The sequence below is a fragment of the Myotis daubentonii genome, chromosome 16 (assembly GCF_963259705.1).
Source record: "Myotis daubentonii chromosome 16, mMyoDau2.1, whole genome shotgun sequence".
NCBI classification, from domain to species: Eukaryota; Metazoa; Chordata; class Mammalia; order Chiroptera; family Vespertilionidae; genus Myotis; species Myotis daubentonii.
In genome coordinates, this window is record NC_081855.1 from 25,433,807 (window position 1) to 25,446,494 (window position 12,688).

The window sequence follows — 12,688 nt, forward strand, 5'->3', positions numbered from 1 at the left end:
TCAGCCCCAAACAAAACTGCCCTTAAGCACTCTCCAGAACTGCCCAGCACAGTCTCAAATCCTGCAACAAGCCCAGCCTGTCTCTTACTGAGATGTCCCCCCCTGTTCCCCATGGTGAGCGTGGCCCTGCTGCAGTGAGTAAATAAACCCAGCGTTGATGTCAGGTGTGCCCCTGGTGCTATTTAGGTCCTGAGCTTTTTCACTGAGAGTCTAGCAAAATCTCAAGTGGGGAGAATGTAAAAAATTCAACTTTTCGTTGCCCAACAAATACCTGCTGAGCACTTACAATGTGTCAGGCGCTTACAATGTGCCAGGCACTGTGCTGGGGCGTGGGAGCAAACCCATCCCTTGTCCTCATGGAGTTTACAGTGGGTGAGTGAGATAGACTATTTAACAAAGACAAAAATAACTACACCATTAAAGACCATGCCGAGAGAGAACCAAGATGGCGACATAGGTTAACGCCGGAGTTTGCTGCTTTGAACAACTACTTCAAAAGTGAAACCAAAAAACGGAAGGGACATCACCCAGAACCACAGGAACGCTGGCTGAGTGGAAGTCCTACAACTAGGAGGAAAGAGAAACGCATACGGACACTCAGAGGAGGCGCAGTGCTGAAGTCAAATTCTGAGGTGCGGAGTGCGCGGAGCCGGCTGGCGGCGGAGGGCGCGGTTGTTGTTTTCAATCGGGAGGGAGTCGCAGACTCTGAGCTCCAGATCCGGGCGAGTCTTTAGGGACCCAGACTCAGGCAGGAGAAGCGGGACTGTCTGGCTTCGGTCAGAGCGAGTGCAGCTTTCTCTCCGAGCTTTGCAGCGGGTGCTGGGACTCAGAGAGGCAGAGCCCCTGGGGACAGGACTGAGAGCCGCCATAACTGCTCTCTCCGGCCCACGCTGTTGATCCTGTTCGACCTGCCCTGCCCAAGCCCTGCACAGAGGCCTTTGCCGGATAGCCTCAGGCAAAGGCTAGATTAGCACCTCCCTAGAGGACAGAAGTTCTCTCACCACTGACACAGCTGAATCTCATAGCCACTTGGCCTGGAGGTCAAACCCTCCCTGGAATTAGCTACAGCAATCAAGATTTATCTACAAGACTGCGAACAAAGACCACTAGGGGGTGCACCAAGGAAGCATAACAAAATGAGGAGACAAAGAAACAGGACAAAATTGTCAATGGAAGAAATAGAGTTCAGAACCACACTTTTAAGGTCTCTCAAGAACTGTTTAGAAGCTGCCGATAAACTTAATGAGATCTACACGAAAACTAATAAGACCCTCGATCTTATATTGGGGAACCAACTAGAAATTAAGCACACACGGACTGAAATAACGAATATTATACAGACGCCCGACAGCAGACCAGAGGAGCGCAAGAATCAAGTCAATGATTTGAAATGCGAGGAAGCAAAAAACATCCAACCGGAAAAGCAAAATGAAAAAAGAATCCAAAAATGCGAGGATAGTGTAAGGAGCCTCTGGGACAGCTTCAAGCGTACCAACATCAGAATTATAGGGGTGCCAGAAGATGAGAGAGAGCAAGATATTGAAAACCTATTTGAAGAAATAATGACAGAAAACTTCCCCCACCTGGTGAAAGAAATGGACTTACAGGTCCAAGAAGCGCGGAGAACCCCAAACAAAAGGAATCCAAAGAGGACCACACCAAGACACATCATAATTAAAATGCCAAGAGCAAAAGATAAAGAGAGAATCTTAAAAACAGCAAGAGAAAGAAACTCAGTTACCTACAAGGGAATACCCATACGACTGTCAGCTGATTTCTCAACAGAAACTTTGCAGGCCAGAAGGGAGTGGCAAGAAATATTCAAAGTGATGAATACCAAGAACCTACAACCAAGATTACTTTATCCAGCAAAGCTATCATTCAGAATTGAAGGTCAGATAAAGAGCTTCACAGATAAGGAAAAGCTAAAGGAGTTCATCACCACCAAACCAGGATTATATGAAATGCTGAAAGGTATCCTTTAAGAAGAGGAAGAGGAAGAAAAAGGTAAAGATACAAATTATGAACAACAAATATGCATCTATCAACAAGTGAATCTAAGAATCAAGTGAATAAATAATCTGATGAACAGAATGAACTGTTGATTATAATAGAATCAGGGACATAGAAAGGGAATGGACTGACTATTCTTGGGGGGGAAAGGGGTGTGGGAGATGTGGGAAGAGACTGGACAAAAATCGTGCACCTATGGATGAGGACAGTGGGTGGGGAGTGAGGGCGGAGGGTGGGGCGGGAACTGGGAGGAGGGGAGTTATGGGGGGGAAAAAAAGGAACAAATGTAATAATCTGAACAATAAAGATTTAATTAAAAAAAAAAAAAAAAGACCATGCCAAATGCTAGGATCCACCTTTAGTGGGTCAGGGGATATTTAACAGCACCTAACCAGCCCTGCCAATCAAAGAAGTACCCCATTCAAATCTGGATTCTCCAGGCCTGGCCTTGCAGCCTCCCAAAGGGCCTCAGGTTGTTAAAGTTCTACCTGCAACCCCAGATTTGTTTGGGGTTGGAGGCATAATGAGTTAGAAATTTCCTTTCTCTTCTCAAGTTTCCCCCCTAAAATTAGTTTATCGGAGCCCAGTTGGTAATTCCCATCCGAGGAGGAGTTCCAGGTCCTTGTAGCACCTGGAGATTGGGAAGCGAGTCTCTGGTGAGGTGAACCCTGCTGGGTGTGTGTGTTGCGGGGAGGGGCGGGAGGGGTTACCACAGGGCTGAGGACCCAAGCACTTTTCAACAGTCTATGAAAACGCTTGAGATCTGAAAATAAACTCACAGTGACACCAACATAAAAAATCAAAATTACAAAATAAAATCAACAACTTAAATGTTTTCTCAAAAAGTGAATGGTCACCCTGGCCGGTGTGGCTCAGATGGTTGTAGCGATATCCCATACACAGAAAGGTGGAGGGTTTGATTTCGGTCAGGGCACATAACCAGGTTGTGGGTTTGATCCCTGTCAGGGTGCGAAGGGAAGATAGATGGCTGATTGATGTTTCTCTCTCACATCGATGTTTTTCTATCTCCCTTTCTCTCTCTCTCTCTCTCAAAAAAAAAAATCTATTAAAAAAAAGTGAACTGTATGGCAACTCAATTCAATGTGCAAACTTTATTTATGGGGGCTGGATGTCTGTAAGCTGCCTGAGCTGGGCTGGGCAGGACTCCATGGATCACTTCTTCCAGGTGTTGTGTTCCCCTCCAAGAGGAGACTTGCTTGAGCTCCAGGAGCCGCTGCAGGTTGGAAGGGTGGATCCTGGTATAAGATAAGATCCCTGGGACATGCTGTCACCCCATAAATCTCTGAGTCACTTCGAAGAGGCAGTGGCCTTCATAGGATTTCCGCCTAGGGCCGCTCAGGGTGTGGTGGGGTGTGGTGGGGCATGGTGGAGAGGCCAGGGCAGCCTCCCCACCTGACACGTGAGAGAAGTGCCTGAGGGGAGGAGACTTGCCCGCCCTCCATGCCCGCCCCAACCAGGACTTTCCTGAGCAAAGGCATGAGCTCTCTCCTGATTATGAATGGACTTGTGCTGCCCCGACTATAGGCATCTGTGGCTACGAAGTTGTCTTGGGGTTCCTTCTTTATATCCCACCACTAGTCTGTCTTGTCCTGGTCTTATTCTTCATTTAGCCTATGACATATTCTTATAAGCCCTCTAGGTTCTTTTTAAACAATAAAGAAACTCGGGATTTAATCTGTACTTACTAACAAATATTTAAAATTCTTTAAGGCTAAAGACTATAAACAAAGCTGACATATTGACTGGCTAGGAGAAAAATACATGGGACATCTATAACAAACACAAGTTTTACATAGAAAATACTTAAAACTACAAATCACTAAGAAAAAGGCCAAGCCCTAGCTGGTTTGGCTCAGTGGATAGAGTGTCAGCCTGTGGACTGAAGGGTCCCAGGGTCTATTCCCGGTCAGGGCACATGCCTGGGTTGCGGGCTCGATCCCTAGTGTGGGGCGTGCAGGAGGCAGCCAATCAATGATTCTCTCTCATCATTGATGTTTCTATCTCTCTCTCTCCCTCTCCCTTCCTCTCTGAAGTCAATAAATATATATATATATATTTTAAAAGGCCAAAATGTCCAATAGGAAAAGGATTTGGCCCAGCCGGTATGGCTCAGTGGTTGAGCATGGACCTATGAACCAGGAGGTGTGGGGTTGATTCCTGGTCAGGGCACTTGCCCCTGTTGTGGGCTCGATCCCCAGTAGGGGGCATGCAAGAGGTAGCCAATCAATGATTCTCTCTCATCATGATTTTCTCTCCCTCTCCCTTCCTCTCTGAAATCAATAAAAATATATTTAAAAGGAATAAAAGAAAAAAGGATTTGAATAAGTAATTTGCAGAAGAAAGCAAATGACCAACAAACATGAGAAACTACTGAATTCCAGCATCAGTCAAATAGTCAAGTAAAGCATTCTTTACCCAACAGATTACAAATTTTTTTTTTTTAAAGAATTAGTGTGACACCTTGGCCAGGTAGCTCAGTTGGTTAGAGCATCGTCCCCTTAGGCCAGTGATGGCGAACCTATGACACCCATGTCAGAGGTGACACGCAAACTCATTTTTTTGGTCGATTTTTCTTTGTTAAATGGCATTTAAATATGTAAAATAAATATCAAAAATATAAGCCTTTGTTTTCCTATGGTTGCAAATATCAAAAAATTTCTATATGTGACACGGCACCAGAGTTAAGTTAGGGTTTTTCAAAACGCTGACACGCCGAGCTCAAAAGGTTCGCCATCACTGCCTTAGGCCAAAGTAGTGGGTTTGATCTTCAGTCAGGGCACATCCAAGAAGCAACCAATTAATGCATAAATAAGTGGAACAACAAATCAATGTTCCTCTCTCTCTTTCTCTCCTTCCCTCTCTTTCTCTAAAATCAGTAATAGTAATAAAAATAAAAAAAGAATTAGTGAGTTGCCTGTAGGTAGGTGTTGGGACGTGGGGGTGTGGGGGATGCATCCTTTCCCTATCGCAAGGGCCTGGTTTCAGAGCTGGGCTCCACTGCCCGGGAGCACCCCACTTCCCCCATCGGTAGGGTCAGGTGCACCGAGGGCAGGGGATGGGGATGACCAAGCACAGAGGGACTTTGGGGGCCAGGACCCACTTGGCCTTCTGCGGGGGCCAGCAGGTTCCAGGCCACGGGCAAGAGATGGGGGCTAGTAACCGTTTTGGCCCTTTTGAGGTCTGAGGAAAGGTGCAGCCCAGCAGGGACCCAGCACTGCTGGGAGGATGGTGCGCATCTTGGCCAGTGGGGAAATCATGCAGGATGACGGTCCCCCTGCCCCACCGCGCAGTGGCACCCCTCGGCAGAGCTTGCTCAATAGGGGCCATGGTGCCCCCTCGGGGGTCCTGGTCTCCGGAAGCAGCAGCAGCAGCAGCAGCAGCAGCAGCAGCAGCAGCAGCAGCAGCGGGGAGCCAGGCTAGGTGCTGCTCAGTCCCCCTTCAATGACCTCAACCCGCAGCTGGTGAACATGGGCTTCCCCCAGTGGCATCGCGGACACCAGGCCTGGAGCTGGTGACCTCCATCCTGCTCCTCTTCCTGCTCATGATGCTCGGTGTGCGGCGTGCGTGGGCTCCTGCTGGCGGGCCTCCTCTACCTGGTGTCCCACCTGAGTCAGTGGTGACCTCTGCTGGGGGGCAGGCGCGGGGAGAGGGAGTTGCCAGGCCTTGGTGTGAGAGCAGGCACATGGGGAGGGGAACCTCGTGGTGGTCTGAAGGTGTGCTCAGAGAGCGCTGTTTCCACGCTGTGTTAAGCTTGATGCAGAGGGAGCCTCTAGTCCAGTAGTCCCAGAGTATCGGGTGGATACCCTCACTCCCTTGAGATGTTTTTTGGGCAGTATCGGGCCTGCATTAAGCACAACAAGCAAGAAAAGGATTCCCTCCCATCCTCTGGCAGTCCTTTTATGCCAGAAGACAGGCTCAGCTTGGCGCCCGAGATGTTCTCATGCCTCTGGAACCCGTGCTGATTTCCCCCGTAACCAGGGAACAGGCCGTGGGGTTAGGGCAGGTGGGAAAAGTTTCCAGACTTCTATAGCCCTGTTTTTATTGGCTACCTTTTATTTATGACAGGTGGTATTGGCATTCTATTTATTGTGGTGGTGTTTTCAATGCATAAATTTAGAAAACATGGACAAAATAATGTTTGGGAACATCTTATTTTATCTGTTTCAAATTTAGTGAGAGTGGGGGGAGATGGACTAATTTTAAAGTGTGAATATAAATTTGTACAACTTTTCTGGAAACCGTTTGTTGCCGATGAGTTTGGGTTCTTGACTCCTAATGGAAAATAATTTAGCTCAGATGGTGTGGGCCAGTGGTTGAGCATCGACCCGTGCACCAAGAGGTCTCTAATTCAAGTCCATTCAGGGGTCAGGGCACATGGTCGATTCATAGCAAGGGGATGCAGGAGGCAGCCTAGATGCTGATGTTTCTCTCTCATCGACGTTTCTACCTCTCTCTCCCTCCTTCTTCATCTCTCTCTAAAATCAGTAAAAACATATTTTTAAAAAAGAATTTAGACCAGGGACACTGACAAAAGCAAAGGTAGATTGATTGAGGCCCTGCAGAGGGTGAGAACACTGAGGTAGCTTCCCAGTTCTGCACTCAGAATGAGGACTTAGGGGTTTGTATTCCCAGGGAATACAGCAGTTGCTGGGGTTAAGCAATCGGGGTGTAGGTTGGCTGGCTTTTTCCTTTTTTAGAACACAGTATACGGAAACTGATACCCAACATATGTCAGCAGAACCAAGTGTCCTGGGATTGTACAGCACTTATTATGGGGTGCAGGACTTTCCAAACTAGATTTGAGTTTGTCTTTGGGGTTTGTGGCTTGGCTTTCTTTTTTTTCTTTCTTCTTTTTTTTTAAAAAATTTCTTTATTGATTAAAGTATTATATCTGTGTCCTTATCCCCCCATTACCCTCACCCCCCCCCCACTTTAGATCTGAAAAACAAACTTAAAGGAAGTCAGGGTAGCCCTAGCTGGTTTGGCTCAGTGATAGAGCATTGGCCCGCGGACTGAAGGGTCCCAGGTTCAGTTCCGGTCAAGGGCAAGTATGTTGGTTGCAGGCTCGATTCCTGGCCCTGGTCAGGATGTGGGGAAGGCAACCAATCGATGTGTCTCTCTCACATCGGTGTTTTTTTCTTTCTGTCTCTTCCCCTCCCTTCCACTTTCTCTAAAAATAAATTAATGGAAAAATATCCTCTGGTGAGGATTAACAACAATAAAAAATAAATAAAAAGAAGAAGTCAGGGTAGTTACTGGACCATTGTTTTATAGCTACCTACTAATAACTGCCTTAGTCCCAGCAGGGCATAATTCAATGGAGCAATTTGTTCCGGTAGGACTTGACTCAATTGAGCAATTTTGGGGAACATATTATTTTGTCTGTTTCAAATTTAGCAGCAACCATCCTAATTTTCAATGCAAATCCCTTTGACTCAGCAATCTTCCTTCTACGAAATTTATTCAAATGTCTAAACACTTTTATACAGGACATTCATAGTGATGACATATATAGGTTATGAAATATCCATATAATGAAATATTATGCAGCCATTACAAAGAATTACCTATATGCCCCGGCTGGTGTGGTTCAGTAGTTTGGCATCAACCTATGAACCAGGAGGTCACAGGTTGATTCCTGGTCGTTTTGTCCAATGTTGTCCCATTGTAATGATAAGGAGGAAAAAATATATATATATATACATATACACACACACACACACACACACACACATATATATATATATATATATATACTAGAGGCCTGGTGCACGAAATTCGAGCACTTGGGGGGTGGGTCCCTCAGCCTGGCCTGTGTCCCCTCGCAGTCCAGGACCTCTCAGGGGATGTCTGACTGCCAGCGGTTGGACATCCCTCTCGCAGTCCGCGACCCCTCGCTTCGTGAGCCCGGCTTCTGGCTGAGTGGCACTCTTGCTGTGGGAGCGCACTGACCACCAGGGGGCAGCTCCTGCATTGATCATCTGCCCCCTGGTGGTCAGTGCGTGTCATAGTGACTGGTCGTTCTGGTTGTTCCTCCATAATGGTTGCTGGGCTTATATATATATAGATTTTAAAATCATCTTTAATATTTAAATTACAGTTGACATACATTATTATATCAGTTTCAGGTGTATATCCTGGTGATTTGACACTATATCACTAAGTGATCATCCTGATAGATCTCATACCCATCTGGCACCATGCATAGTTACTAGAATACTAGAGGCCCAGTGTTTGAAATTCGTGCACGGGTAGGGTCCCTAGGCCTGGCTGGTGATCAGGGCCAATCGGGGCCTTCTGGCTGCCAGCTGGGGCCTTCCTTCATTCTGCGCCGCCCCCTTGTGGTCAGCGCACGTCATAGCAAGCGATAGAACTCCTGGTCTCCCAGTCAAACTCCTGTGGGGACACTGTGCATGTTAGCCTTTATATATATAGATTATTGACTATATTCTCTATGCTGTATTTTACATCCCCATGACTACTCTGTAACAAGCAATTTGTACTTCTTAACCCCTTCACTTTTTTCATGCATTCCCCTAAACGCCCCCTCCCATCTGGCAAACATCAAAACGTTCACTGCATCTATGAGTTTGTTCCTGTTCTGCTTATTTGTTGTTTTTTTAGGTTCAATTGTTGATAGATATGTATTTATTGCCATTTTATTCATATTTTTATCTTTTTCTTCTTCTTAAAGAAGACTCTTTAACATTTCATATAATACTTGTTTGGTGGTGATGAACTCCTTTAGCTTTTTCTTGTCTGAGAAGCACTTTATATATGTCCTTTGATTCTAAATGATAGCTTTGCTGGGTAATTTTGGTTGTAGGTCCTTGCTTTTCATCACTTCAAATATTTCTTGCCACTCTCTTCTGGCCCACAAAGTTTCTGTTGAGAAATCAGCTGATGGTCTTTAAAAATAATTTTTAATCCTCATCCAAGATGTTTTTTCCATTTTTCGAGAGAGGGAATGGGAGAGAGAGAAAAAATATTCATGTGAGAGAAACACATTGATTGGTTGTCTCCTGCATGAGCCTGGAGCAGGGCCAGGGATCAAACCTGCAACCCAAGATTGTGCCCTTGACTGGGAATAGAACCCGAGACCCTTCAGTCCAAGCCCTGACACTCTAACCACTGAGCAACTGGCCAGGGCTCAGCTGACAGTCTTTATGTTGAGTCTGGTGTGGGGCCTCTGGGTTCATCTTGTTTGGGACTTTCTGCGCTCCCTGGACTTGTATGGCGATTTCCTTCCCAAAGAGCCAGGCCACTTCCCCACATTGTGGCTCCTTTTGTTTTAGAGATCTCAGGTTGATTTCAATAACTGACCATCTAGGCCACTTGTTTTCTTCTATTTTCTCTACTCTCACTTTAAATTCCTGCGTTTACTTTTAAATTCACCAATAAAGAGTGAGCCTGCAAAAACCCCAGACCCCTTGCCCGAGCTGGTTTGGTTCAGTGGATAGAGCGTTGGCCTGCGAACTGGAAGGTCCTGGGTAAGATTGTGGTCAAGGGCACATGCCCGGCTTGCGAGCTCAATCCCCAGTAGGGGGCGTGCAGGAGGCACCCAATCTATGTTTTTCTCTCATCATTGATGTTTCTTTCGCTCTCTCCCTTTCCCTTCCTCTCTGAAATAAAAAAATATATATTAAAAACAAAACAAACAAAAATCCAGACCTCCACTTTTGACCCTAATAAAAGCAGAAACCCAGGCCTGTGCACTTTCTCTTTACCTGTGACCTTGCTGCATGGCTCCAGGTGTGCTGTGTAATTTCCAGGTCCTGTAAGTAATAAACCTTGATTTTTTTTCAAAGTTTCTTTATGGTTATTGCTGAGGTGCATCTTGCAATCATAATAAGAATCACAAGGGCTGGTCCAGTCAATAACATGGGTTATTAATAGGCTGAGACCAGCACAAAACACTTTGGCATAGTCGCAGGATTGCATGATTGCCCTTGCAATTAACTGAGGGGAATGCCCTTTACCTGCAACTTGCTTACTAACCACCTAACTCGGGTGTATAGCACCGTCCGGGAAAGGAGCCCAGCTTGCTGGCGGGGTCTGTTTCACTTTCATATATCGCCTCTGTCTGTATTGCCTATAGTATCCAGCCCTAAAGCCATGGTTTCACCCTAGCTGGTTTGGCTCAGTGGATAGAGCGTCGGCCTGCAGACTAAAGGGTCCCGGGTTCAATTCCAGTCAAGGGCACATGCCTGGGTTTTGGGCTCGAGCCCAGTAGGGGGTGTGCAGAAGGCAGCTGATCAATGATTCTCTCTCATCATGGATGTGTCTATCTCCCTCTTCCTCTCCCTTCCTTTCTGGAATCAATAGAATATATTTTTTAAAAATTAAAAATAAAGTCATGGTTTCCATAGTAATCCAACGACCTCCCCAGAGCAGCGTAATCAAGGCCATGTGTCCTAATGAGAAGAATAGACCCCTAGTTATATGACTATTCATGAGGGTAAATGTCATTCACACCTCAAGGCTAAGGAGAGCTAAGGACCTGGAATGCATGGCCAGGCTAGTGTCACCGCCCAAGTAGAGGCTCTGGGCTAAAGACACAAGGGAAAGCTTGCAGTAGGCGAGGAGAATGGTGACCGCTGTACTCATCAGGAAGAGTGTCCTAATCAGGAAGAGTGAAATAGCCTTGCAACTAGAAACCAATGGCACCACCCTCTGGCACAAACTGGTTCAGTGGGTGCAGCCATTTTCCCAGGAAGCCTCCCCCAGCCCTGCCCCCCACTCATTGTTCATGGGGTCCCTGCCTCTTGTAGCTGTGGGGTGTCTGGGCCTGCCCCATAGGATGGGGGTGTCCACAGGTCTGAGTTAACGTTGTTAAGTGTTTAATACAGTAACTACCCTCCTCCTCCTCCTCCTCTTCTCTTTGCAAATGACATCTAGCCTGTCTTCTGGGAATGCCTACTCCATGGGGGCTGCAAAAGGCAGGTGGTGGATCAAAGGTTGCTGGTGTCTGGAGAAGAAATGCTGGCAGACATGTCTGAAGGCAGTGAGAGGTCTTGCGTGGTCAAGGAAGCCCAGGAAATGGGGTGCGCGTGCTGATACGGAAGTTGCTGGTAGAAGGGCATGTGATGTGTTGACAGGCTGACATTTCAGCAGTGTATGCCTTTCTCCCAGTGTACGGCCCACGGAGCCAGGAGGGCCAGCCTCGGAGGTCCCTGCCGCTATGGTCTGACATTTGCCGCGTCCCAGGAGCGTCCTTGTGTCCATGCACTTCTCCTCTTTTCAGTGTAACTGACATGGAACGTAGCTCGCAGGATATAATCGTTCATGCTTTCGTAGGACTTGTAGTTACATCACTTCAATCAATCCATTGGGGGGAAAACTTCTGTCGACAATTCTTTGTTTGGAAAAAATGCTTGCTTAATCTACTGGGCCATTTTCAGGATGCAGAGCTAAATCCCTCTCTGCAGGTTGGGGACTTTTTAAAAAAAATATGTTTCTCATTTATTTATTTTTAAAAATTTTTTTTTATTGATTTCAGAGAGGAATGGAGAGAGTGAGAGAGATAGAAACATCAATGATGAGAGAGAATCATTGATCGGCTGCTCCTGCATGCCCCCTACTGGGGATCAAGCCCTCAACCCAGGCATGTGCCCTTGACTGGAATTGAACCCTTCAGTCAGTCCACAGGCTGATGCTCTATCCACTGAGCCAAACTGGCTAGGGCTTTAAAATATATATATATATATATATTATTTCAAAGAGGAAGGGAAAGTGAGAAATATAGAAACATCAATGATGAGAGAGAATCATTGATAGGCTGCTCCTGCACGCCCTCTACTGGGGATCAAACCCGCAACCTGGGCATTTGCCCTTGACCAGAATCAAACCCAGGATCCTTCAGTCCACAGTCCAACGCTCTGTCCACTGAGCCAAGCCAGCTAGGACCGGGACTTTTTCTTTGAGACGAGAGAGCACTGTCACACCAGGCATGGCCACTAGGGAGCAAACAAGAGCAGCAACTAGGGAAGGGCCTCAGAATTTTCATTAGGAGCAGGACCCAAGGAGAGAAGGAAGAAGGAGGCAGCTAAGGCTCCTAGTCACCAGAAAGCCGGAAAACTGTCCCTGGGTGTTAACTGCAGGGTGGTGAGCACTGAGCCCACAAACACTCCTGAAGTCCTAGCCTGCCCCTTGGTGGGGTCGGCTCTGGACCGACTGATGCCATAGTGCCCCAGGCCTGCCCGGTTACCCTCAGGATCACCTGCCACGTGCTCTGCTGGAGCCTGACCCCAGGTTACCCTTTGCATGCCGCACCGACTCTTCCCCGTCCTGGCTTCCTTTATCTCTAGAATCTGTGCAAGTTATAACAAAAGGACAGCAGAATGGAATCCAGTGTTTTCCCCTGACTAGCAACCAACTCAGCATCTGATGACAACATCTAGCTCTGCCTTCCCCACTGGGTGCAGCCTTGGAAGAATCCAGGTGCCTCCCTCCTTGCCAAGGGGTGGGCATGTGGCCCGGCCAGGCCAGCCAGCCTCTGCTTCCTGGGAACCAGAATCTTGAGAGTGACAGAACAGGGTTACAGCTGATTTCTCCCGACAGCAACGTCCTGTAAAGTGTGTCTGATGGTTCCTGCTACCTGGATTTCCGAAGTGTCTTGCTTCTTTGCCCTAATCGTGACCCAGCTGTTCAGCAC

At 47.0% G+C, this 12,688-nt stretch overlaps 1 pseudogene; it reads left to right on the forward strand.

The window, feature by feature from the left end:
• The first annotated feature begins 5,259 nt into the window (after positions 1–5,259).
• LOC132217812 (protein FAM241B-like) lies at positions 5,260–5,793 on the forward strand (annotated as a pseudogene).
• The last annotated feature ends 6,895 nt before the right edge of the window (positions 5,794–12,688 follow it).